Source organism: Pelodiscus sinensis, chromosome 1 (genome assembly GCF_049634645.1).
Source record: "Pelodiscus sinensis isolate JC-2024 chromosome 1, ASM4963464v1, whole genome shotgun sequence".
Classification (NCBI taxonomy): domain Eukaryota; kingdom Metazoa; phylum Chordata; order Testudines; family Trionychidae; genus Pelodiscus; species Pelodiscus sinensis.
The window spans coordinates 311,547,838-311,575,656 of NC_134711.1; the positions used below are offsets into that span (position 1 = coordinate 311,547,838).

General features: G+C 43.6%; 1 protein-coding gene across 16 annotated transcripts in view; it reads left to right on the plus strand.

Moving 5' to 3' along the window:
* The window catches only part of DLG2 (discs large MAGUK scaffold protein 2), a 1,555,116-nt gene that overhangs the window by 471,648 nt on the left and 1,055,649 nt on the right, over positions 1 to 27,819 (plus strand). The gene's annotated exons all lie outside the window — the stretch shown is intronic.

The window sequence follows — 27,819 nt, forward strand, 5'->3', positions numbered from 1 at the left end:
TTTAGATAATGCCTGTTGCCATAGGTTCTATAGGATTTGTTGCCAAATCTAACATGATGAAAAATAAAAAGAATCCACCTGGTAATAGTAAATATTGGAATTTTATTTTTAATGTACTTTTAGAGACTTGTACATTGTTCCATCATATGCAAAAATAATTTGAAAGCAGGAGTGGAATTTATTCCAATTTTTTTAATGAAATGCTAAGAGCATCCTTTTTCTTTTCTTTCGCCATAATTGTGCATGGAGATGCACGTGTATGGCCTGAACAGCCCAGGACAGAGAGCTAGGAATTACTGAATCTGTGCTTTACCACTGGACTCTTGCCTTGGGCAAGTCACATAACATAATCTGTCTTTGTTTGCCATATCCTTAAAATAGAGAGATATACCTCCTTTCATCTCAGGAATGTAAGTTGGTTGATGTTACTGAAGGGCTAGGAAGATACAGTATTTTAGGAGTGCTGGCTAGCTTTTTAGTGAACAAACAAAACGGGGGGAAATAAAAACTACCCTGACTTTCCTAAAAGTTTACATGTGTCTAGACCTTGTGTGAACTAAGGAGCACAGTTTTTCATCTCTGTTATTCTGCTAGCAAATGTATAATTATTTTGCCAGCATGGAAAAGGCTTGATACACAATCTAGCCAATTTATGTGAAAGTTCTTGATTTAGCTTTAATAAAAAATCTGTGTAGCCTAGGGGATGAAATTACTGACTTTGGTATTAGAAAAACCATGAGCTAAATTAATCTCTCCATTGTATCAATGCAAACCCCACTGATTTCCCTGGCATTGCATGAGTGTAGCAGAGTGAATTGTAGGCCTGCGCATTGCAAATCTGATTTGATTATTGTTGTGATAGTCTCATTCAAAAAGTCTATTAATAGCTGTGTTCTCTGTATGATATGGATGAATACTTCCTCATTAATTATTATTCTAAACAAAATAATTATCTGATCAACAACGCATATTGAGTAGCTCATAGAAAGCCAAGTTATTTAAAAACAGCTTTGCTAATCTTGGCTCATTCTGAGGACACACTATTGTGGCTTTTGCAGCCACAGCTGTGGTGCAGCAGCTAAAGAAGCAGCATGTCTGGAATGAGCAGGTGTCTGAGGGGCCCTTGCACTGCTTTTTTAGGCCTTTGTTTCAGAACTGGCCTTTTTACTAGGGATGTAATAGTGTAGATTGATTAACCGATTAACTGATAAGCAAAAGCTTATCAGGTAATGCTATAGACTATGCTTTTCCACCCTTCCATCCTCCTTGCCAATACATTTTTTATGAGGCTGGCCAGCAGCCTGCCTCAGTCCTGGATTGTGCCAGGTCCAGGACCTACCCCCACTGTGGCTCTGCATTTAAAGTGTATTAGGAACCAGGTGGGCAGGCAACCTGGCTTAGTTCTGGCTCACACCTGGTCTGGGAGCTCAGATCTACCCCCGGACAAGGGCTTATGCCTCTGTATCAGAGGCAGCAGCGCAGGGCAACAGGCCTGCTTTTTAAACTAGCTTCCCTCGCAGACCAGCTCCTGCCTGGCACTCTGTGCTGCTGCCTGTGGTACAGAGGCAGCAGCACGCTGTGGCAGGGGGCTCCGTGGGAGCAGGGCTGGATTTCACTGGCTGCTGCTCCTGCCCCCCCGGGGGACTATAGAATAGTTGAGTAACTGATAAGAATTAATGAGGTTAATCAACTATTCAGTTAACTGATATTTAACATCCCTACTTTGTACACTCAATAGTTCCTGAGTATAAATAGGGCACTGGCCCCATTTTGAATTTATACAGTCACTGGAGTATTCCCCCTGCCCCCAACCACTCCCTATTTTGTGATTTCAGGGTGAAAATCATTTCATGTGGATGAAGCCTGCATGTTTGGCTCTGTGTGGGTGGAGTGTAGGGAGAATGAGGAGATTAAATTCACACTCCCTACACAGGACAAACCTGTGGAACTATCATACAGTTCCTCCTCCACACCTCCAGTGCCTTCTATAAGATGCCACAGCCCCTCCCTGCCAAGTACTCAGAGCACAGGATCTGCAGAGATGCAGATATTGGATGCCTCCTTCCATTCCCCTGGATCACCTTTCTCTGACCTGCTCCTACACTGAGGTCCCATGCCAGCCACACTTAGGATCAGTTCCACTCATGAGGTTAAAGTACAGGATTAGGAATGATTCGAGCTGGAAGCTTCTCATGCTGCCACCAATTTCCTGTGTGACCTTAAGCAATTCACCTAGACATGCTCTGCTTTAATTTGCCTGTCTGCTACATCGAGATGATACCTGCCTATCTCCCTTGGTTGCTGAAGATAGAATTTTTAGATCATGATGCGGTGATGCTTTCTCACGTCCAGTGGGACTTCTCAAATGTGTACATTGCTCAGCCATGAGTCTCTGAATCAGGTTTGTTCTAAAGATCTATAATCTCTTTGTATGGAAGTCTCAATAGAAGACCTAAGTATTATTTATAGGCTCTCCTTCATCTAGTTTCTTCTATCCTAAGTTACCTCTTTCTTCAGTTTTTTCTCTTGGATATTTGACTCTGCAAGGAATCAATACTGACTGTGCTAGGCTGGAGCTCATTCCTCCCACTATATCTCACTGAGGGTTAGCTTGGTTTCTGATCTTCCCTGTTCTCCAGGGTAAAAGACCAGGAGCATTAGAAAGTCACTTGTATGGTAGTTTGTAATCTACCATCTGAGAACTTCAAGGTACTTTATGCACTTTAATTCATTAAGTCAGGGATCACACACTGATGGTGCTGAGAGGGTTTTTTTCTCATCTGTGCTTCCAAGCTGGGAATATAGACTTTCTCCATCCTTTTTAGGGAGGTTGGTGGCAGCTGCAGCAAGATGCTGAGCTTTGTGGGATGACTGAACTCTAACTGTTCGAAACAGATGGAAAGCTTTTGCAGTGAAGGACTGATATCCTTTTTGCACAAGGGATCTAACTTTAATATGTCATGTTTATCTGGATTTCTTTATTCCATTTGCATTGAAACAGAAACTTGTCTCTTCAAAGGGTAGGCCCCTCTTACTATTGGAACCTCTTACTTTAACAGGGAGGGATCCTTTGTGCTGCAATCTAGCCCTAGAGACTACAACTCCCACGTGCATATTTGTACATTCTATGGCCATTTAGGATCTCAGAGCACTTTACCATTAGATGCCTAAGTGGCTGTGTGTGTATGTGAATGGCTGATGTGTAAGCACCTAATGGGTATACACACGTAGATTAAGTGCATGCACATTTGTGTGCAGTTGTGTGTGTTACTGAAAATCTGGCCTCCTGTTTCCAGTTAATGCTTGTGCTCTTGATAATAGAATGAGGAAAAAGACTGTAGATGAGAAAAGGTTAATGAGAATCTGTTCTGCACATTTTCTAAAAGATTGCCATGATGCATGAGTTGCTCTTTTATAGCTACAATAGCCAAGTTAGTCAAAGTAAAGGTCAGCTCAAAAACTGGTGGGGATATCCATAGTGCCAACGTAGCCATTTACGTGGCCATTTTTAAATAAGACACAGACTAATCTGACATCTCTGGAAGCACAAGTAAATATTGGTGAGGAGGGAAAAATGTACCCCAAATTGTGTCTTTAGTTTGGCTTTTGAAATGGCTGATTTGTTTTTAATATTTAAACAAAAGCAACATGAAAAACAGAGACTTTCTTAGTCGGCTATTTATGTAGAAAGTTAAAGTCCTGCCCTGGATGGTATATTGTGGTGCATCACAGTTGTTGCTTGGTACTATGTCAGGAGAGCACATAAAAAACCAAGGGAAAGCATTGTGGAGTGGATATCGCTAATGTTCTGAACAGAAGCATTGAATGCATGCATCCTGCTTCTGGTTGCTGTCAATGACCAGTTATGTGCCAGACAACTGCAGGGCTACACATGTCCCTCTAAGCTATACACCCAGCTTTCAGTAGATTCTGGTATACAGGCAAGTGAATGAGCTGATGGCACTTAACATGATGATGGCTGGTAGCCTGTGTGGAGAAAGAAGAGGCCCTTGCCCCATGTCTTCAAGCACATGTGCCACTCAGCACTTTTGATGAGGTAGTAAAGATTCTAAGCTGTGAAAATTCCTCAGGTTTTCCAAGATTGGAGAGAGATGAAGAAAACTTCACACTGCTCTTTTCACGGAAGACATCACTGGCTAGGATAGTGGGTTACCCTGAAAGTAACTGTTTAGACAGATGTCTAATATCATCAAGTAGAAATAGAGTGGGTGCCCTTAACATCATTTGTTTAACATTTTGGAAAACTAACTTTTGACTCCTTAGTACCTTTAATATCTTCTTTGTTCTGTAGTAGTAGCCCCAGTTATGACAAGATAGCCAGTTATGTGAGGTTACATGTAATGTTAATCACATATGCTTGTGCAAATACTGGTGACCTTGTAACTATGTAGAGCAGGCAGCCATAGAACATGTTGACTGGTAGTATATTCTACCAGTAAGGACATGAGGTGCTTTGACGTTATCACCACATTAGAAGTAATGCAGAATTCGTAGAGAGACCGTCTCTGAAGTAGAGAAGTATTTCAAAAGCATGGCTAACTGAACTGAATCTACTCTATTGGTAAAAATAAAATAATAAAAATAAAGGCTATATCATCCTCAAACCATTACATGAAAAATTCCACAAACAAATATTATTGTGACTTATTAGCCTTTTGTATTTCTCTAACAGACCAGACTGAGTTTTTAACATGGTTTGACTTATTAACTCTTAACTGAAAGTACTCAGGAGGTGTCAAGATATGTCCTTCTTGTACTCTCTGGACCTTTCATTATACCAGAATTTCTATAGTCAATGATACTGTGTAGCGGGACTTCCCTTAATATTTTATGTTACAGCGTATTTATAGTTCGAAAGTTCCTGGGGTAGTAGCTAGCTAGCTAGATTCTCTCCCTTACACACACTCTGTTAAATCTTACCCAAATATTGTCCTTCTTAATATTTAATAATATATTAATATGTAAATTACAATTAGCTGATTAGTTCTCTATAGTGCCTTCAGCAATGTCACTACCCCAAGAGACAGACATTTAACTATCTTAATTTGTCTCTGAGTAGAGTTAAAGTGTTAACAGAAGCTTTAATTTACTTAGCTGTCATTGCATTGAACAAGCAATTTTTGAAAGATGATTATCATGTAAAACCTGTTTACTTTTTCTCTTGTTTCAGCCACAAAGCCATTGAAATGTTGATGTCAAGTCAGCCCTAAATTCAACCTACCCACATTATTTTGTTTTCATTCTTGGGCATATATGTACATATAATATTGTTCCTTTTTCTCTCTGTTCATCTTTTGAGCCAGCAGTAACTCTGCTTCTCCATATATAACAAATACATTTTTGGGGTATGTGTGCTTCTCTAGCTCTTGTTGCCAGACACAGCAAATATAGCAAGCAACTGCTTGCTAATCGAAATAAGGGATTTCCTACATTAAATCATGTGTCTAGTGTTTGTCCTGCTGATGACAAGTGATGGGCTTTAGAAAGGAGACAGGATGTGCCAGGCAGCTGAGTGGCACACACAGAAAACTGTACCTATAGCCGAGTAACTGCAAGTAAAAGAAACCCTATTTGAATCTGCAGCTGATTTGCTGATAAAAAATGCAAACTGTGCCCTCAAAATAGAGGCGGCCAATCATGGAAAACTGGTTCCTTTATGTGTGCATAGATAGTCGAAATACTTCACACTTGGACATTCCAGTGTGTTGGTCTTTCAAGCACATGACATGGTTAAAATAGTGACAATTTTGCCTACACTAATCCTGCTAGCACAACAGAGCTGGTCCTGAAAATGCCCTCCTGTGATCTAAGCTTCCCTCTCTCTGTTTTGCTAAGGTTGACTCAGCTCAGCTACACTGTCCAAATAAAGCAATTTTGGTCACAACCAACTTGAAGCTGTGCTTGGTCATATTTTGAATAGAATTTCTGAGAGCATTACTTTGAGGTCATTTACTCTTAAGAAGCTCACAGTGAAAATCCTCATCATTACTTAGTGCTAACTCTCACTGCAATCAAGCTCTTCATTAGGGTACCTTCTTTCTGATACTGCCTGAACATAGCTGTGAGAGACCCAGTGAAATAATTATGACAATAAATTATACATCTGGCACATCTCAGAACTGTAATATACTCTTCAATTTTCTGTGTCCACAGTAAATTGGCTAGATTCAGATATTATAGCCAGATTTCAAATGTCAGATTTGAATTTTACCCTAAATGTAAACGGTGGACAATTCCTGTCAATCCTATTCTGTCATATATATCCTTTTGAAAAAAACCTCCACTATATAATATTGTAAAGTAGACAGGTGGGCTGCCTGTTCTGCCTTTCCGAATGAGTGAGAGCTGCCAGAAAATGGCGGTGGTCTCTACAATGAAGTTCTTAAGTGTTACCTCCATAAACAAAGGCGGGTTAAGTAAATATATGGTACAAACTGGGATGAAAATAGTATATGGTAAATACTTACCAGTTTCATAGCATAATGTGATATTTCAAGACATTATTTAATTTTGTGTTTTCACATGTGATTTTTTTTCCACGGGTTTTCAAGGCCAAGTTGTTATTTTTAGCATTTTACATATTTTTAGTGGGCCATCTTGTCAAGCCCAGTTCAAGTTCAACCTGCCATCCCAGAAATAATGAATTTAGTGGTTACACTGTGGCCTCAAGTGAATGGTAGTCTGCTGAATAAACCAGCACACACAATTCTGCTAAATTTGGATGGTAAGGGAGCCCTTTCACTGAGTTACTATGGAAACTGCATTCTTGTCTTTAGAAAGATATTCCCTCTAGGTTTAGTAGTGTGAAAAAATCCCCATTATTAGAGCTAAGGAACATTTTCCTCACCCCAGCCCATTTCCTCTCTGATGCCCCCTACCTCTCAGATAAGGGTGTAAAGATGCCATTTTGATTTTTTCACTTAATATTCAATTTTTTCATAAAGAATTTTGTTGCTACTTTACATCCATGAAAAAGCAGTATGTTTACCCCAAACTTGCTTATACAGTTGTATGCATCATTGCAGATTATTTAGAGAGCAGTGTGTGTGTACAACATAGAAAGCATTTCCACATAATTTGATATGAAGATAAAAACCAGTCTGTCTCTACAAGCCTGTAGGAAAATCACAAAAAACATAAGGGGTGAAATCCTCACACCGTTGAAGTCAATGGAAGTTTACCTATTTGAAACATGATTTCTGACTCAAAGATCTTACCATGTAACCCAGACAAATACAGTTCATGATAGGTGGGTCTAAGACAGTGCATAGATTGTGGCAATGACCACTATATTCCAATCTTATGCAGATTAGATAGAGATATAAGAAGGAGTATATTTTTGAGATGAGATCAATATAGTGTTTGGGGTTTGAGGAGCAAATTTGAGGGGGAGGGAGATAACTAGCATAGTGAGGGGTGGGTAATTTTAAATATGAAAGCACTGGCATGAATTAGGGAGTATAAAGAAATAAAAAGCAGTTGGAGGAAAGAACGCAGAAGAGGTGAGTGAGAGGGCAGGTGGGAGGAGTTGAGAGCCAAAATCTTAGAAAAAAATGTGGCACAGAGTCTTGAAGAAGAAGCCATAGAGGTTGAATTTCATGTGAGGAGAAAACAACAGGTAGGAAGATTTAGTTCCCAGAAGCTGAGAAGTTTAGTTGCATTTGCAAACAAACAATCAGCGATCTGGAAGAACAGTGTAAAACATTCCTCAGCCTACCACCTGAAGAGGAGGTCAAAATCTGATGCTTGGGAAGATCCAGAAACCTCCCCTTTAAAATGGTACTCCAAGGGGAAGAGAAATAGGTGAACAGTGGCTTCCCCTCTCCAAACATCTCAATTTTAACACTGACTGAACTAGCCTTTACTTTTGAAGGCTACCAGGCTGGGCAGAACTTTACATCCATATTTACAGATACAGTAGAACCTCAGAGTTATGGACATCTCGGGAATGGAGGTTTTGCATAAAACTCTGAAGTGTTCATAACTGTGAACAAAGGGCAGTTCAGGTTCCAAATCCAGCAGCTGATGCTCTAGGCCAGTCTTCAGCAATACCTATGCTCCCCTACTTAGCACTAGCATGAGTTTTGTTTCTGCTAATGCCTGATTGGTTATTTCTGATTTAACATGGTGTCCAGTTGACAGGTCAGTCTATGACATTGGTTTTTGTATCTTAGTTCTACTGCAAATTCATTAACTCTTTGCATGTTCTTTCAAAATTATCTCTGCTACTGTTGATCAACAGTGAAGAAATTTTTTTAAGTGTTTTCTTCAAACAATGACGAAAATGTGGATGAAAAGCATGTAACGGCTCTGTATATAGTTCAAGTAGTATTTAACAACAATTCATTACTCCTGTCTTAAAATGCTAGGTTTGTAAGGTCATGCAGAGAAAAGGGGAATTGAGATAATTGCAGACTTATACTCCATGAATAATTTCTATTCATTTCCACAGATACAAAGCAAATTTAGAATCCTTCCACAACATCTTTTTAAGTCCTTAATAGCACAGAGCTATGCTGCAGTCTTGGCAGAATATTTGCTTATGTTTTTTAATGGGGGAGGGAAGCATAGGAGTTCCCCCTTTTCATAAAGGAATAGAGGAACAAAAAAAACCCCTCCGTATTCTTTCGTTCTCTGCATACCAGCCCACAATCCCAGATTTTATAGAACTCTCATGCTTTGACCCTAAGGCCTCAGTCCCATTGGGCGAATATTTCCTGCATTCAGGGTTGGCTGAGTTTGAATGGAAGGGTGGGCAGGCTAATTCAAGTGCTATGTTCACCATATCTGTTTGTTACTCTACACGAGTAGCAAAAATCAGAGCAGGCCCTTGGGACTGGGTTACCAAGGATTCCTGTACCCTCTGCCATTGCTTCCTGTACCCTCCGTTCTTCACTGCATCCAAGCACAGCTTCAGACAAACTGGAGAAGCAGGGCTGTATTCTCTATGGACATATTGAGACTGCCCATAGCTTTCGAAAGGAGATATGCATATTGGGTGCGAATTTGCATATCTTATTCCGATCCCGTTTTCAGAAGAGTTTTTTTTAAAGCAATATAGGCGCGGTTCTTTTGGAAAAAGGGTTTTTCAAAAGAACCCTGTACACCTCATTTTTTTTAGGAAGAAGGGTTCTTTCTAAAAAGGGTTTTTATTTTTGAAAGAACTGCGTCCAGACTGCTTTTTTTTCCGAAAAAACTCTTCTGAAAACTGGATCGGAAGAAGATATACAAATTCGTACCAAAATTGCTTATCTTTTTTCAAAAGCCGTCAGCAGTTTAGACGTGCCCTAAAAGTCCACTCCGAGGGTATGTCTACACTGCATTCCTCTTTCGAGAGAGGAATGCAAATACAGCTGAGCGAAATTGCAAATGAAGCGCGAATTTGAATTTCCCATGCTTCTTTTGCATAATCGCATCCGGACGCTATTTCAAAAACCCCTATTTCGAGATAAAAAATGCTGTCGATGCAGTTATTTTGAAAGAAACCCCTTCTTTCGAAATAACCATTAAACCTCATTTTTTAAAGAATAAGGGTTATTTCAAAAGAAGGGGTTTCTTTCAAAATAAATGCATCTACATGGCATTTTTTATTTCATAAGAACATAAAAACATAAGAACAGCCATACTGGCTCAGACCAAAGGTCCATCTATCCCAGTATCTTGTCTGCCAACAGTGACCAGCACCAGGTGCCCCAGAGAGGGTGGACCGAAGACAATGATCAAGCGATTTGTCTCCTGCCATCCCTCTCCAGCCTCTGACAAACAGAGGCCAGGGATACCAATTCTATCCCCTGGCTAATAGCCTTTTATGGACCTAACCTCCAGAAAATTATCTAGCTTCTCTTTAAACTCTGTTATAGTCCTAGCCTTCACAGACTCCTCTGGCAAGGAGTTCCACAGGTTGAGTACACGCTGTGTGAAGAAGAACTTTCTTTTATTAGTTTTAAACCTGCTACCCATTAATTTCATTTGGGCTGTGTCTACACTGGCACTCTTTTCTGTAAAAGGGATGCTAATGAGACACTTCGGAATTGCAAATTCCATGGGGGATTTAAATATCCCCCGCGGCATTTGCATGAACATGGCTGCCGCTTTTTTCCAGCTCGGGGTTTTGCCGGAGAAAAGCGCCAGTCTAGACGGGATCTTGTGGAAAATAAACCCTTTTCCGGAAGATCCCTTATTCCTACTTGAAAGCGCAAATTTGTGTAGCGCAAATTGTGTATCTTATTTCGAGTTTAGGGTGCTGTGTAGATGCCCCCTTAGGCAGTTACCTTCTTCCTCATATGTCTTCAAATATAGCCCTTTGGTCTTTAAACAACTGTGGGATAACATTTTGTATCTTGCAGGAAGCCCAGTTTGGAAACTCTTCCCACAATGTGAATAAATGAATCAGCAAATATGACATCATAGTCCACAAAATAAATTCCTGCACCTTTATTCAGAAGGGAGGTTGTATGGGTTCTAATAGGGAATAGTCACTCTCAGTATTTGAATGTGCTGATTCACCAATCCACATTGTATGAAAATTTTCCAAATGGGATGTCACACAGAATACAGTGGACAAAGGTGGCTCCTGTAAAAAAAAAAAATCTAGTCTTTTGCCAGATTTAATTTGCCTTGCAAGATCAAAGCATTTATACCCAACTGATGCTATAGAGACAAATGACATCCTCTTCCTAGCAGCACACACCAATGCTGTTTCTAGTTTGGGAAAGACCAGACCTATGCGGCCAGTTTAGCAAGCAATGATAGGACATAAGATTTATTCAAACGGTGATGTTTCTTTTGGCTTTACAAATAGAATCAATCCTCCTTAGAGAGATCCTCAACCATGGAGGGTGCTCTAAATATAGGCTTTGCTCACATAAGATAAGTGTAAGAGTCCTTGGTGTTTTCTCTCTCAGGATGTGGATCAGGTTCAGTTCCCTACACTGGTGGTCACAACACAGGCCCCATTTCCCTACGGTTGGCAGGGCAAGGCAGGATTTGTTCTTTGTGGGGCTCCTTAAGTCTTTCCATCACACACTATTATATATTCAGGGATACTTGCAGGGGGCAAGTTTACAATGCTGCCAATGATCCAGTCCCAGTGTAAGGAATGTGGGGAAATCTCTCTGTCTGGGTTTCTTGAAACAGGCTTGCCTGTCATACCTTCCTCCTAAAGTTGCCAACCCTCACAGTTTTACCAGAAGTCTTCCTGAATCAGGCTATCTCTCTCCAAGGTTTTTTAATACAATCCAGGAGATTTTAGGCCATTAAGAGCATGTCTACACAGCAGGGCATAAGTCAAATTAAGATATGCAACTTCAGCAACATTAATTGCATAGCTGAAGTCCAAGTAGCTAAACTCAGCTTTTGGCACTATCTACACTGCAGAAAGTCAAAGGAAGAACACTCCTCCTTTGACTTCCCTTACTCCTCATGAAATGAGTGTTACAGAAGTCAGAATAAGAAGTCCTCCATCTCGACATTATTTCAAAATAATGGCTTTCTGTGTAGACATGCATTTTGTTATTCCAAAATAATACTGAAGACGTACCCTGAAGACGTACCCTGAAAGTCCAGTGGCTCAGTAGGGTTAAGTCTCCATGCTACCCCTGGAAGCAGCCAACATGTCCCTGTAGCCTCTGCGTGGGGCGAGTGGGAGAGGGTCTGCAAGCTCTGTCCCCTCCCTGAGCAATGACTCTACAGCTCCCATTGGCCAGGAACTTCAGGGTTGGTACCTGCAGGCTCTTGGGCAGTGCCTCCTCCCTCTTCCTCAGGAGCTGCAGGGACAAGCAGCATAAGGCCAGGGAAGGAAGGAAGGAAGGGAGTCTGATTAGCCTCTTTGTGCCACCAACTAGGAGCCACCTGAAGTAAGCACCACCTGATTGGAACCCTCACCCCGCACTCCCTCTCACATCCTATATCTCTATCTCAGCCCTTAGTCCCTTCCTATACCAAAACTTCATCCCAGAGCCTGCACACTGCACTCACCTCCTGCACCCCAAACCTCTGTCCCAAATTCAGCCTGGAGGCTCCTCTCTGAACCCCTCAAAACCAGCCTACAGCCTGTACCCCAGCCCTCCTGCTTTAGCCTGGTGAAAGAGAGAACGAGCAATGTGGGGGATGGAGTGAGGAGGACCAATGGATAGGGCAGGGGCGGGGCTTTGGGGAAGGAGCAGGGCGGGGTAAGGGTGTTTGGGTTTATGTGATTACACTGTTGGCAGCCGCAGCTCCTTCAGCTCAGCATGAAGGTCTCCTGCCCAGATGTTCCCTGTACAGCTTCAGAAATCACACTTGCAGTCTGCTACTGAAGAGTCTCTTGTTCCCCTTCCCTTCCTTCAGCTGACCACAATTTCCTCACATTTGAAAGTCTTCCCTGTCATGCATGGTTGACAAGGCCAGAAGAGTGGGGCTGCCTTAACTCAAGAGCCTCTCTGGCTATATACCCCATCACAGTAGATATTGTGGGCTGCAAAACTAGAAAAACAAATTAGTAGTAAACTTGCTTACATTAATAATGACATTGTTATGGTTTTTTGAAATGCCATGTGCACTAAATTGACTTTTGAAATTAATTTCAGGGATGTTAGCTTCCACTAAGCACTTAATTTAATTTTGAGTCAAGAGAACGTTGCCATCACCAGAAAAAACCTGGGAGAAGATTGTAGCATTATTTTATAAGACAGAACGAAGCTTTACAAAACTTTCAGGAATCTGCAGAATTCAGGACATCATAGTTCCTACTTTGCGGTTACACATTTACATAAGCAACACTTGTGATATGTTATCTCTTACCGTTTGTTCATATGATATGAAAAGAATATTTTTCTCTCACTGGAAAAAATGGAGCCTGATCCTGGAATCCTTTTGTGTGAATGCAATGGGACTGCTGCTGTGAATAACAACTATTGTTTTGAAAAATCTTTTGGGATGGGGCGTATATTTTCGCTTAATATTTAAATGCATCACTGCACCATTTCTGCTAGTCTTTAAAACAATATTTCTGTGTGAAGTCCTTAGCAATATGTGCTGCCTTATATGGTTAACTGTAGAGCTGAGATGGGTAGACGTGCAAAAGCAGCTGAATGGGTGGTATAGCTATTAGAGTACAAAACCATCTATTAGGTACAGTCTATCCTTCTGAAGACTAGTACAGGAATGAGTTCGTCCTGAGGGAATTCTGCAATTACTACATTTGGAGACATAGTAAAATTGCAGAATCCCCCCTGGACTGACAGAGTGAAACAACTTGCTCAAGGTAATTTAGTAAGGACAAGTCTACACTAAACCTGGAAGGTTAGCTTAAGGTACACAACTCAAGCTATATAGAATATGTAATTGGAGTCAGTTTACCTTAAGCTGAGCTTGGTGGCGTCCACACCAGAGGGAGTACTGTGAGGAATACAGGTGCCAGTTGGAGCTGCCCTCAGCATTCAATTTACGGATCTTTTGCCCTGGGGCCATTGCTACACTTTAAAGAGAGAGATGGGCTTTTTGACTAATCGAATAGTTGATGCAAATTGTATCGGTTATTCAATTAGCCAGTTAATCTAAATTTAACATCTCTAATCTAGATAGTGCTTGATTCTGCCATAAGTACAGGGGACTGGACTTGATGACCTCTCAAGGTCCTTTCCAATTCTAGGATTCTATGATGAACTCTTCGAGGCATGTATTATGGGCTTGTCTATATGCAAAAGGTGAATTGCTTACTCCTGTCCATCTCTGCACTAGCGATTTTACCAGTAGGGAATAGTTTTGGGACTGGTTCTTTTCAATATCTTCATCAATGATTTAGATAATGGCATAGAGAGTATGCTTAAAATGTTTGTGAATGATACCAAACTGGGAGGGATTGCAAGTGCTTTAGAGGATAGGGTCATAATTCAAAATGATCTGGATAAACTGGAGAAATGGTGTGAGATAAATAGGATGAAGTTCAATAAGGACAAATGCAAAGTACTCCACTTAGGGAAGAACAATATATTTCACACATACAGAATGGGAAGTGATTCTCTTAAATAAGGATGTTAAAATGTGATTATCTGGCTAAGCGTATAGTTGATACAATTTGTATCGACTAGACGATTAGTCGATAAGTGCCGCTGTGCAGAGCCGCAGCAGGGGTAGATCCAGGAGCCAACTCCAGCCAGGAATGAGCACTCCTGGCTCATGCAGGCTCCGGAGCCACCCACTCTGTGGCTCTGCATTTTAAATGTAGTAAGAGCCACTGGGCTCTTACTGCATTTAAAATGCAGAGGTGCAATTATCAGCGCTAGCCGGGACTGCTTGCTCCCGGCTCACACTGAGTCCAGCAGCCCCTGTTCGTGGCAGACAGAGACTGCCCGGCACCAGCCCTTGTTCATGGCAGCCAAGGCTGGCCACAGACAAGGGCTGCTGCCTGAGCAGCCCTTACCTGCTGCCACCTCTGGCCACTGTAAACGGGCTGTTTGGTGGCAACACCGCTGTTCACAGGGGACCCAGCACCCTAATTCCCCACTGGGACCCCTGTGGACAGGGGCTGCATTGCAGCAATGTCCCTTACCTGCCGCCACCTCTGGCCACTGTAAACTGGCTGTTTGGTGGCAACACCTCTGTTCACAGGGGACCCAGCACCCTAATTCCCCACTGGGACCCCTGTGGACAGGGGCTGCATTGCAGCATTGTCCCTTATCCCCTCTCCCCACTGCCTCTTTTAAGCCAGCTCCCCCCAGCATGGGCTCCAGTCCCACACTTTCTGCCTCTCATAGAAAGAGCAAGGTAGGGGGTACCGCAGAGAATACAGGGTGCATGGGGACTGCTTGAGTCCCTGCTCGCCCTGTGCTTCCTGCGGCACTTCTGCTTTTGAAATGTATAAGAGCCCTGGAGGGCTCTTATACATTTCAAAAGCAGAAGCATCCACAGTGGGAACTGCACCTCTGTCTCCAGCAGACATGGTGCTGGGGGGAACTGGCTTAAAGCCGGTTCACCCCAGCACCGGTTTCTGCTCCCCCCCTTGCTACTTCTCTCTGTTGGAGGCAGTGAGGGGGAGTGACTATTTGAGCTGCTACTCAACTAGTCATTAACATCTCTAATCCAGGAAGGAGTAAGGCAGAAAGGGATCTAGGAGTCCTAGTGGACCACAAGCTAAATATGAGTCAACAGTGTGACACTTGCAAAAAAAGCAAACATTCTGGGATGCATTAAGAGAAGTGTTGTAAGCAAGATATGAGGTGTGATTCTTCCGCTCTATTCTTTGCTGACTAGGCCCTCAACTGGAGTATTGTGTTCAGTCTGGGCACCGCGTTTCAGGAAAGATGTGGAGAAATTGGAAAAGGTACAGAGAAGAGCAACAAAAATTCTTAAGGTCTGGAAAACATGAGCTATGAGAATTGGGCTTGTTTAGTTTGGAAAAGAGAAGAGTGAGGGTTCATCTACACTACACCCTTATCTTGAAATAAGCTATGCAATTTGAGCTATGCAAATTGCATAGCTTATTTCAAGTGTATTTCAAAATAACCTATTTCATAATTTGGCGCTGTGTAAACAGCACCACATTTCAAAATAAACCACTATTCTGAAATGTCCCTTAATCCTTGTGGAATGAGGTTTACAGGAATGTCAGAATAGCGTGCACGTTATTTCCAACGATATTTCGAAATAATCGGCTTGCCATCAAGGTGCAGAATAGCTATTTTGGGATATTCAGAAATAGCACTGCAGTGTAGACGTACCCTGAGAAGGGACATGATAACAGTTTTCAGGTACTTAAAAGGGTATTACAAGGCAGAAGGAGAAAAATAATTCTCCTTAGCATCTGATGATAGGACACAAAGCAGTGGGCTTAAATTGCAGCAAGGGAGGTTGGACATGAGGAAAAAATTCTTAACTGTCAGGGTGGTTAAACACTGGAATAAACTTCCTAGGTAGGTTGTGGAATCTCCATCATTTGAGATATTTAAGAGCAGGTTAGATCTATCAGGATGATGGTGCTTGGTTCTGCCATGAGAGCAGGGAACTGGATTTGATGAACTTCTATACACTGTATCAGGATGACTCTTCTGGTTAGAACAGTGCATATACTAGCTTTGTGCCTTTCACTCTCATGTATTAACCTATCCTTGAGTGCTGAAAAATATAACTATAATATGCTATCAGTTCTTTCTGTAAAAACTTAAAAAACAATGAATAGTTTTGCAGCACCTTAGAGACTAACAAAACAAAATGTAAATTGTATCATGAGCTTTTGTGGGTGGGTTGTGCCTACAAAAGCTCATGATACCATATACATGTTTTGTTAGTCTCTAAGGTGCTGCAAGACTACTCCTTGTTTTTTAAGTTTTTCCTGTGTAACCCTTCTGCCAGGCCGAGTAAATAGCAGCAGCAAGGGCCGGGTTCAGTATCTAGGGGTCATCTAGGGGTCTCCTTCCAACGAGGTAATACAACACCGGCTCGAGCCCCCACCCAGTGACCTGGGAAATCTTACATACACCTCTGGGTGCCTCAAAAGAGGCAATTCTTCCCCTCTCGCAAGCACAGAGCCTCAGTATAGTAGCAAACCTTTAATAACATGAAGTAACGACATCTGCATTAAATTGGGGAAACACCACAACTCAGATTTACCAACCAAACAATGAGCAAAGGCCCTCCCCCCAGCCACAAATCTTCCCAACGTCCCAAAAGTCCAACACCCCAAGAGTCTCAGCCCTGGGTCAGTGCCGTCCCAGGGTTCAAAAGTCCACCCGGCAGGGTTTCACCATCCCAACCTGGAGGGGTGGGGATCAATGCACCTTACGTGGCCCGGCGGTGGCTCCGCCTCTCCGTGCCACCGCCGTCAACGCGAGTCACTCCGCCACACTCCACTTGTTGTCAGGTGAGCCGCCTCCACTGTCCGGCTCTGCAAATCCGCCAACCATCTCGGTCCACGCTCCGGGCTGCCAGCTGGTTGCTCCTGCCACTGCTCCGCCAGCTGCCGCTCCTACCAGCCACAGGCAGCCGCTCCGCTGTCTGCCCTCAGGTCACCCCACCAGCTGCATCTACTGTCCACCTGCGCTTGCTGGTTGCCCCTTGCAAACTGCTCTGCTAGCAGCACAGCGCCAGGCTCCCCTCAGCAACAGTGATTTCAGCTCTTGCCAGGCTCCCCTCAGCAACAGTGATTTCAGCTCTCGTCCACAGCACAGCACCAGGCTCCCCTCAGCAACAGTGATTTCAGCTCTTGTCCACAGCACACAGTGATTTCAGCTCATAACAGAGAAGCCTTAGCACTGGCCCACAGCAAAGTTAGCTCCACAGCTCACAACTAGACTCCTAATGGAATCTAAATTAACTCTGATATTCCACAGTGGAGAGAGGAGGGAGTACAATCAGTGTTGTTTAGGCCCTCAGACAGGGCCTCACCACCTGTCCCCAACCTCTCTCAATTTGACTGGGTTTGGAACCCATGCCCCTTGTCTAGCGAGTGCTACTTAGTTTATGGCGAGTCCCTCTGTCATAAACAGTTCCACCATTCCATTGTCCTTGATTTGCATAATCAGGGTAACAACACTTTTATCCCCTCTGCCTCAATAACAGAGAGACTGGGGCTCCCACAGTGGCCAAAGTGACGATTTGGGCTGCTGTGGCACATACTAGACAGGGTGGGTGTGTCTATGCAAATTGGGCTCAGCCCCTGAAGTCTCTTTGCACCACTTGCCACAGTTCGCCACTAGATGTCAGGATAAAGTTTACCCTGACCCTGCTTACACCAGTTTCACAGACTAACTTAGCTACCCCTCTGAAGTTTTTTCGGTAGTTACTCTCATTTTCACAGGGGGTATTCACAATTCCCTGCATTTGTATTTGCATTTCAAGTATTTGTATTTGTTGTTTTTCCACACAAGGTTTTCACATGCCTCAAAGAGCATGCAATGGACCCATGCCAATATGGCCTAGATTGTAATTTTACCATGAAAAGATCAGATCTCATTTTGGTTTTGCTTCATGAAATTTACAAACTCCAAGACTCCCAGAATCCAAGTGCATGGTAGCCCTAATCCTTCCTTATGCCTCCACCTTCATCACTGAATAACAGGAGAGTCTCTGACAGCACTTTAGCATCTGTGTTACATGCACTGAACATTTTGTGGCGATGTACGGGGCTTGTGCTTTTGTGAGCTATGTGTTGGGTTAATGTTCTGTTTGAAAAGTAAGTAGCACCGTTTTGTTGCCTTTCCACACCATTTTCCTAACCCCCAGCAATGGCTAGCACTTTCAAGAGGCTTAGTTCTTGCTGCAGATTTTTGGAAATGAGCTAGGCTGAATTCTTATTTAAGGAGGAAAATGAATGGCCTGGCCTTCAAAAGGTCTGAGTACTGACCTCTTACCCCTTCTATTTCCCCATCGATCCACCTCAAAACACATAAAATAGATTGTCTACAAGGCCTCACAGCCTTCTGTTCCAATGTGCACACACCCTCCTCCCCAAGAAAAACACCATTTGTTTAAATTATCTCTACCTACCATTTCCTGAAAATCTGCTACATAAATCCCACCAGAATCTCACCAATATCTCCTACATAGAATTATCATGTATATTATAATAGTTACTAGAAGTCCCTATCAAGATCTGAGGCTCTTGTACCCGACATCGTATTAAGACTTAGTAAGAGACAGTCCACGTCCCTGAGCTTTGGTCTACACTAGGGAGTTATTTCGAATAATAAGTGGTGCGTTCACACTGCCAAGCCAGTTATTTGGAACTAATTAACTGGTTATTTCAAAATCTGTACTCCTGCTTTCCTTGGGGAATACACTTCTTTTCCAAATAGCTATTTAGGGAGTTATTTCAAATTTAGGACTATGTAGCACTTTAAAGACTAACAAGATAGTTTATTAGATGATGAGCTTTCTGGCCCACAAAAACTCATCATCTAATAAACCATCTTGTTAGTCTTTAAAGTGCTACATAGTCCTGTATTTTGTTTCAGCTACACCAGACTAACACGGCTACATTTCTATCACTATTTCAAATTTAGTTATTTCAAAATAATTTCCTAGTGTAGACATTCCGAAAGAGTTTATAGTCTACTAGGCTATGTCTACACAGCCCCTGGTTTGTGCCAAAAATATGCAAATGAAGCGAAGCATTTTTTTCAGGAAGAACGGCTCTTGCGCAAGAGAGGGTTTTTGAGCAAAAGCCACTTGTGCAAAAATGAAGCCTCAGTAATTATGGAAAATGAGGTACAACAATATGCCATGCTTTGCCTCGTTTGCATATGTTTTGCACAAAACAGGGGCCGTGTAGATAGACATAGCCCTAGAGAAAGGGTTGGAGGGGAAGTAGGCTGAGATGACATAAGTCAACCCCAGCCACAAAATACATCAGTAGCACAGCTAGGAATAGAATCCAGGTGTCCTAAGTCCTAGTTTAGTGCCTACCCACAGCCTCACACTGTGTCTCACAAAACAACTTATTTTTGCAGAAGCTCTATGAACTCCAGCAATGTAAACATTGCATGCTTTGATCCAACACAAATACCCTAATTTGCACAGCTTCAGACTGAGTGCAGATGAGTCACATTGTTTCATCAAGAAAGAATGTGCTACAAAGCCCCCTTTTTAGCGCAGAAAATGTCCTTTCCCCGAGGATGAAATCCTCCCACAAAGCAGCTAGCACATTTTAGAAATTCTTATCAGCTGGCAACTATGCTGCTTATTTTGTCAGTTAATTTCAACTGCCTCTTTAAGGATAATACAAAACATTAACACAGTTAGTCAATATTTTTGAGTGGCAAATAGAATTTATTGCTCAATTTTTCTCTTTTGAGTTACAAATGGTTTATATAATGTGTTCAGTAAGAGTTACTAGAATGGAACTGAACTATGATAAATGTTTCCCATTCACTTTAAACTGTAAGCCTTTTCAGGCATAAACTGTAACTTTGTGTTTATACAGCACCTAGCACAATGGGGGTCCAAATTTTCCTATTTACCTATTACACCAAATGGATTTTTTAAAAAGAAAAGGAGACCACGTGGGCATTTTAAATACACTAATATTGCGGATCAAATTCTCATACACTGTATACAAACTGGTGCAATTTCAGTGAAGTCCTTTCATCAACTCATGCTGTGCCAGTAAAACCTCCTCCTCAATCCCTACTCACGTGTTCTGGAATTCTGTATCATTGCCTTCTTGTACAGATTAAGAAGTCTTTCATACACCTCCCAATTCAACTTCTCAAAACAAAAAGCCTCAGCAGTAGTATAGCTGTCTCTGTATCAGTACCAGGTAAATGCAATAGATTCTCTTTGTGTATAATTTAGTTTAGCGGTTTTGTAAATGGTCGTTTTCACTTCCTGTTTCATACATTACTGTGATACCATTATGAGCTGTGTGAGATCTTGTTATGGGTTGAGTTAAAACCTCAGTGAAATTACTAGGGGTGAACTCAATTAACATAACTGTAAACATAAACCCCAGCTAAGAAAAAAGATGTGTGTGAAACCTCCCAGAAGCTTTTGGTTGAGTATTGTTTTGGGCAGACAGAGAAAATGTATTTGTGCATGTGTGTGCAAGAGGGAGAGAGGAGAACAGACAAGAATAGAGAAAGAAAGGCAAGACAGCCAAGCAGGAGCCTATAAGCACGTTATGATCCTGAAAAAAAGCTTAATAAGAACTTTTGGGTCTGGTGTTGGCTCAAGAGACTTTGGGGATGGAAGCTAAGAAATTGTTCCTTTTATTCTTGGTTCTGTCTGTGTTCATGGTTTTGTACATTTCTTATAAACATGTTTGCATCAAAGAAAATACTGGATTCGATCAATTTCTTCTTCCAACTGGAACATTCTCATAAGAACATAAGGACGGCCATACTGGGTCAGACCAAAGGTCCATCTAGCCCAGTATCCCATCTGCCAATAGTGGCCCATACCAGATGCCCCAGAGGGAGTGAACAGAAATAGGGAGTCATCAAGTAACCCCCTCTCCTGTCACCCTTTGACAGAGGCTAGGAAAAAATGCTCCTGCCTGCAACCTTCGGTACAGGTAGGAGTTCCTGAATATGTGGGCATTGTGTGCCCACCCCAACCACCCAACACAAACGTCTATAAAGTGTCCCCAGTGGTCGACGAGGGCCTGCAGCACCATGGAATAGTAGCCCATCCTGTTTATAAACAGGGCTGCTCGATGGGGCAGTGTGCAGATTGCGAGGTGTGTCCCATCGAGGGCTCCTCTGTAGTTTGGGAAGCCAAAGGTGGCAAACCCAGCAAAGATGTTGTCCAGGTCCCTGAGACAGATGAGCCTCTTCAGCAGCTCTGCATGATGGCCCTCACCACCTGCAGCATGAGACAAATAGACAAACAGAAACCAGGGAATTAGACAGGTTACCTAACCACTTGGGAGGAGAACTCTCCCCCCTCAACCCACCCCTCCCCTTATCAGGAAGACCCCCCTCCCCCGCATCAGTGCAGGGGTGGCTGAGGAGCGGCCTCCAAGTGCCACTCCATCCCCTACTCTCTCTTGCCCTTGCCTGGAAGTCCCCCTTTCTCAACCTCCTCACTCAGCAGGGCCTGTCCCCCGCCAGTGATTTACCTCCATCAAGACAGCCCCGGCGGTAGACCTCCCCACACCAAACTGGTATCCCATGGAGCGGTAGCTGTCGGGAGTGGCCAGCTTCCACAGGGCAATCGCGACCCGCTTCTGCAGGGAGATGGCAGGCCACAGGTGGGTATCCTGGTGTTTCAGAGCAGGGGCAAGCCAGGCACACAACTCCAGGAATATGGCCTTCTGCATCCAGAAGTTGTGGAGCCAGTGGTCGTCGTCCCAGAGCTGCATGATGAGCCGGTCCCACCAGTCTGAACTCGTCTCATGCTTCCAAATCTGCCTGTCCTCAGAAAAGTTTGGGGGCAAGGGCAGAGATCCTGCATCCTGGAGGAGGGTCTCCTCGGTGCGGCCTGAGCCCATATGGGGCAGGAAATTCATGACAGAGTTGTGCAGATGCAGCAGAAGCTGCAGTATGGCAGCGTGGGGCCATTGCCTGCCCACGGGCAGCTCAGGCTCCATGGCCAAAACCATGGTGAAAAGCAGAAAAAAAACCTGCAAATAAACTGCTGTGGTGTCAGAAGAAGCAGCACAACCAGAGAAAGCACTGCAGCAGCTTTGCTTTCTCTCTAGGCGTTAGGCAAGCCAAAAGAAGGAGCAGAGCAACGGCTGTCCAGGGGGATCCCTTTAAGCACGCGTCTCTGCAAAGGGCATGCAGCAGCACCTGGAAATAAAGGCTGCCCCTATCCCCTGCCAGAAGCACTTCCAGGTGCCTTCTTTTTTCAACAGAGCGTCTGGCAGTCTGGACGCTCTTTTTCAAAAAAGTGGATTGATTTTTCGATCTGCATAATGTAATCTAGACGCTCTTTTTTGACAGAGGCTCTTTCGACAGTATCTGTCGATAAAGCCTCTGTCGAAAAAGGCATGCAGTCTAGACATAGCCTCGGAGTGCAGGACTAGAGAGATGATTCTCTAGTACCATATATCAGGTACAATATATATCATGTACCATATATCATGAGATGATTGACCTCAGCAAGCAGGAGGATTCTACAGAGATGAGTAGAATGCTAGGAATTCCTCAGGGAGCATGGCTAGGAGAAGGCTAGGTCATGGTCAGAAAATGGGCAAGTGGAGATTAGAGGGAAAGTGGTGGTTGCCAAAGGAGGCCTTTGATGAGGGTGATAGTGAATGGAGAGCCATAGGGTAGCTCAGGGCTACTCAATTTTGGAACCTCTAGGGGCCACAATGATACTTTCAGCATATGCGGAGGGCTGCAATTTAAGTGTGGTTGCACATACATGCAAATATATGAAAATATATGCAAATAGCTTCTTTCACACTGACAGGCATGAATACAAAGATTAAGGCAAGACTGTACAATATGCAAGCCCCATTTGTCAGTTCTGCTGATATTAATAAAATGCAATATTTACTCGATATCCACCCATAAGACTGCACTTTTAATGAGCAATGACAGTCCTGGAATTTAACTACTAAAACGCATATCAACAGAAGACCATTATATTTACGACTTTTTTGTTTTGGCTCCCACCCGTGGGATGCCTGTTGAGCCCTGCATAAACCCAAACTGTACCGGACCGCAAACAAAAGGGCCATGGGTCACGTGTTGAGTAGTCCTGGGGTAGATGATGCTACCTATAGGCTTACCAATCACAGTTGGCTCCATTTCTCAGACTTTATTTAAGAGGGTTTTTCAGTGAAAAGAGGAGGACACCAGAAAATAGGTGTAACGCCAAAGAGTGGAAGTGAACATATGAGGCCATGGAGGGGTAAGGATTTGGGGGCTGGAACAAGAAGAGAGTGAATGGCCAATCAATATGACTGATATTCAAACTGTGGGTTGGTAAGAAAATGAGTACAGGTTGTACCTCCCTTAACTGGGACTCTCTGGTACAGCAATATCCGAGGTCCAGTACAACCATGGATATTCCTGAACCACAGAATCCAGGAACAGGGAGGTCTGGTGCGGGGCGGGAGCGTGGTAGGGTGGACTGGTGACTCAGCTGGGAGCCCAGAGTGTGTGTGAGGTAGAGAGGGCTGCATGGCAGCGATCCCTGGCCATGGATCGAAGCAGCTGCAAAGCTTTGGGCATGTCACTACTTCCCCAGCAGCAGCGGGGCTGGCAGCAGCTAGAAAACCCCAGGGATGGAGCAGCAGGAGGACCAGGTGCCCCCGTCTGATGGAAGCAGGTCAGCATGGTCTATGAGGAGAGGGCCCTCCCCTGGTCCAGTAAATCCCCTTGTTTGGGACCACATAGATCCCGAGGGTGCTGAATAAGGGAGATCCAACCTGTGTATAAAATCAGCATCCCCCTTTACTCAATGTATCTACTACAGGCAGTCCCCGGGTTACGTACAAGATAGGGACTATAGGTTTGTTCTTAAGCTGAATTTGTATGTAAGTCGGACCTGGCTCCAGATTCAGCTGCTGCCACTGAAACTGACCAGGGGCTGACTACAGGAAGCCGGAGGCAGAGTTGCTCTGCCCCCAGCTTCCTGGAATCAGCCTGATCAGTTTCAACAGCTGCTAAATCTGGAGCCTGGGACAGAACAGCTGGGGCGCTGCCCGGTAGGTTCCCACAGGACCAACCCGGCAGCACCCCAGCTGCTCTACCCGAGGTGTCCCGCAACAAAAGCCTGGTCTGCTGGAGGGGGGGGGGCGCACTAGCTGCCCCCCCCCAGCAGACCAGGGAGACCCGAGCAAAGCCGCACAGGCGGAGGGACCCCGCTGCCCGTGCGGCTTTGCTCCTGTCTCTCTGGGGTGCTGGGGGGAGTTCCCCCCAGCACCCCAGGGAGACCCGAGCAAAGCCGCACAGGCAGAGGGACCCCGCCGCCTGTGCGGCTTTGCTCCTGTCCCCCTGGTCTGCTGGGGGGGTCCAGCAAAGCCGCTGGACCCCCCCAGCAGACCAGGGACACCCGAGCAAAGCCGCCGCCTGGGCGGCTTTGCTCGTTTGCCCGGGAGCAAAGCCGCCCAGGCAGCGGGACCCCTGTAGCCTGGGCGGCTTTGCTCCTGTCCCCCTGGTCTGCTGGGGGGTTCCAGCAGCTTTGCTGGACCCCCCCAGTAGACTAGGGAGACCGGGAGAAGCTTTTCTCGCCCCGGAGGACACGGGTGGCGACCCGCCGCCTGTGAGCCCCGGGGTGAGGTGAGCCCCGTTCGTAAGTGCGGATCCAACGTAAGTCGGATCCGCATAAGTCGGGGACTGCCTGTACATTGCATTTAGTATCATATCTGCTATTTATCCAACAGATACGTGGTTTATTATAATCCCTCCCACAAACTCACTTCTCTCATGTCTCCAGAAAGCACCCACTCAAAAAGTAGAGAAGCAACTGATGTGTTGAAGATTTCTTTTATGGCAGTAATCACAGTTCTCTCTCTCACCTTTTCTCTCTGCCTCTGTTTGTTGTCTCCAGCTCTTGGCATTTATAGTGTAAGATCTTTGGGGAATGGACTATGTTTTCAGGCTTCCAATTGTTACCACAATATAAATAATTAATAAATAGGGCTTTGATCTTGTTATCACTGAGGAGCTAATATTGCTCTGTCAGAGTGAACTTGATTCTTCTCTTCCTTCTGCATCAATCAACATTCTGTTCACCATCATTTGACTGCAAAAACTTTAATACTCATTATGATACATGAACTCAAAAGAACACAGTTTGACTTCTGGATCCCAGGCTTAGTTGACAGAAAAAATACCTTTTGACTGAATAGACACGTTTAATAGGCAAATCAAGAGAGGTGACAAAAATGGAAACTCCCGATGTCAGAATTGCTTTTCAGAGTGAAGCAATACTTTAAAACCATGTAACAACATTGGCTTAAAATGTAATACAAGATAATATTTTCATGATTGTCCTAAAATGTAAAACAGTTCTCCTAGAGAGACTTACTCTTAATAATTAGAGCAGTCAGGAACAAAGTTGTTCAGTAGAAGAGAAATCCAAGGACAAATGCCTATACTGTCTCAGTTCACTGGCTACTTGAAATTATATTTATGCACTCATGGTGCATTTCTCATATCCAATTGTTTCTTTAAATGAGAAAAAATTGTGTGTGCAACCAATAATGTTCAATGAATTTCCTGCATAAGAAGATCAGGACATAGTAATACTTTTTAATTTTGATCAGCACTTGGTGTGTTTATAATTTAGCTTAAAATTTAATCTTATCTAATAAAATATATGCACTGATAATAAAACATGGCAAGAAGGATAGGCATATTTAAATACAAAGCCATAATAGACAGGGGGTTATTGTTTTTTTTAAACTGTAAATTGTTTATTTTTGGAAGTCATGTCTTTGAGAAGATTCAACAACACGGAAGAGATTATTCAGATTAAGAACTAATAGACTCAGGCATAATAAAATATCAATGTGATAAAGAAATATTAGAAACATTCTATGTTGCTTTAAATTATCATTTACAGCCAGATTGACCTTGGCCAATGAGTGAACTGAAGGGGAAGAGGCTTCTAGACCATGTAAGGGTTTGGGCTGCAGTGATGGTGTCCAGGTGCATGGTTTTTTACCAGAAAGTTGGGTTGCAAAGGGGTTCTGATAGTGTCCAGCCAGATCTACAAACTGGATACCAAAATTCTGATTACTGCAAGTGTGGTAGGCAAGGAGGTGCCTACTCAGCTAGGGTTGCCTACTCTTGGCATTGGGTGGCAGCAGCTCCCTGTACTCTAGGCAAATCGCTCCTGACATGGGCAGGCAGGATGGGCAAAAGAGCAGCAAGCAAACAGGGGTAGGCCTTGAAGAGAATGCAGGAGAGGAGTGTGGCTTTTGGGGCCGATGCAGGACCCCGGGAGGGAAGAGGCAGGGTGGAGGAGGTTCCAAGAGGAATAAGGGATCTTCTGGAAAAGGCTTTATTTTCCGAAAGATCCCGTCTAGACTGGCGCTTTTCTCCGACAAAGCCCCGAGCCGGAAAAAAGCGGCAGCCATATTCATGCAAATGCCGCGGGGGATATTTAAATCTCCTGAGGCATTTGCAATTCCGACTTGTCTCATTAGCATCCCTTTTCCGGAAAAGGGTGCCAATGTAGACACAGCCCTATAGTAGACCCTGAAACAGAAGGAACTGAGGAAGGCAAAGAACAAAAGTCCCCTAGGAGCTGTAGCACAGGCAAGATGGATTTTGCCTAATTTGGGAGGGATGGGGGGATTGTTTGCAAAGAGTATGGTTGTGGCAGCGGGTCCTTCATTTTGTTGGGATTGGTCCTGCTTTGGGCAAGGGGCTGGACTTGACAACCTCCTGAGGTCTCTTCCAGCCCTAGGATTCTATGATTCATGGACAGGCAATAAACCTGCACTTCTTTTGGAACTTGTGAACTCATACATGATGGGAAGGAAAAGAGCGTCTCCAGGGTTCTCTGTTTCCCAGAGATTTCTCTGGGCTGGCACTGCACCATGCTACCCACAGAATCAGTCTTTTGATTAAATGCTACAATCCAATCCTTGATAAACATCAGTTAATAGGAATCAGAGAGAAAATGCCAAGTGGCTCTTCATGGCCACTGCTTTTGATACAATTTGAGCTAAACGAGACATTCTCCAAGCATTATCACCATTAATCTTTTATGTTCTAAGCTTCCTTGGAATCAAAAATATTTGTATTTGTTATTCATGAAGATGCATAGCCGTTTATCCTCATGCATGCCAGCCAACACACCAAGTAATATTTGGCAGCGGTTTTGTTCCTGGGAATGTCTGAGCATTTCTTTTCCTCTGTTCAGCCAGTACCAGGGTACTAGTTAACAAGCTTTTGATTTTGTTTTCATAAGTTGCTTGAAAAGTGATGTGATCAGATTGAAAACAGCCAGGAACATACACAGATGTACTTACTGCTGTCACCTGCAATATAGCAACTCCTCTGGATATTGAAAATTGGAAAAATAGCAAAAAAAAAATTATTTATTTTGTGCATTGACACTCTTTATGTATTGTCAGTTTTCAATCAATTGAAAATTGTCTAACCCCCAAACCATAAAACGTTACAAATAACAGATTTTTAGGTTTTATTTCCTTCTTGTTTATAAGCCTGTAGGATACACTTGGTTCACGCTTACAAGCTTTTCTCCACGGTCAATGGGAACTGAAAACTTTTTTTTTTTTTTTTGGTTTTATGAAAGGTGAGATTTTCCCAAAATCAGTTATCTCCAGGTGTAGCGGCTTCCCACTCGCCACAGCGCCACCTGCCATCGAGTTGGGGAATTAGCACTGCTGGCAGGTGGCCGGATCCCTTTCAGGACACTACCCTCCGGCAATGTCCACTACAGCCTGAGCTTCCC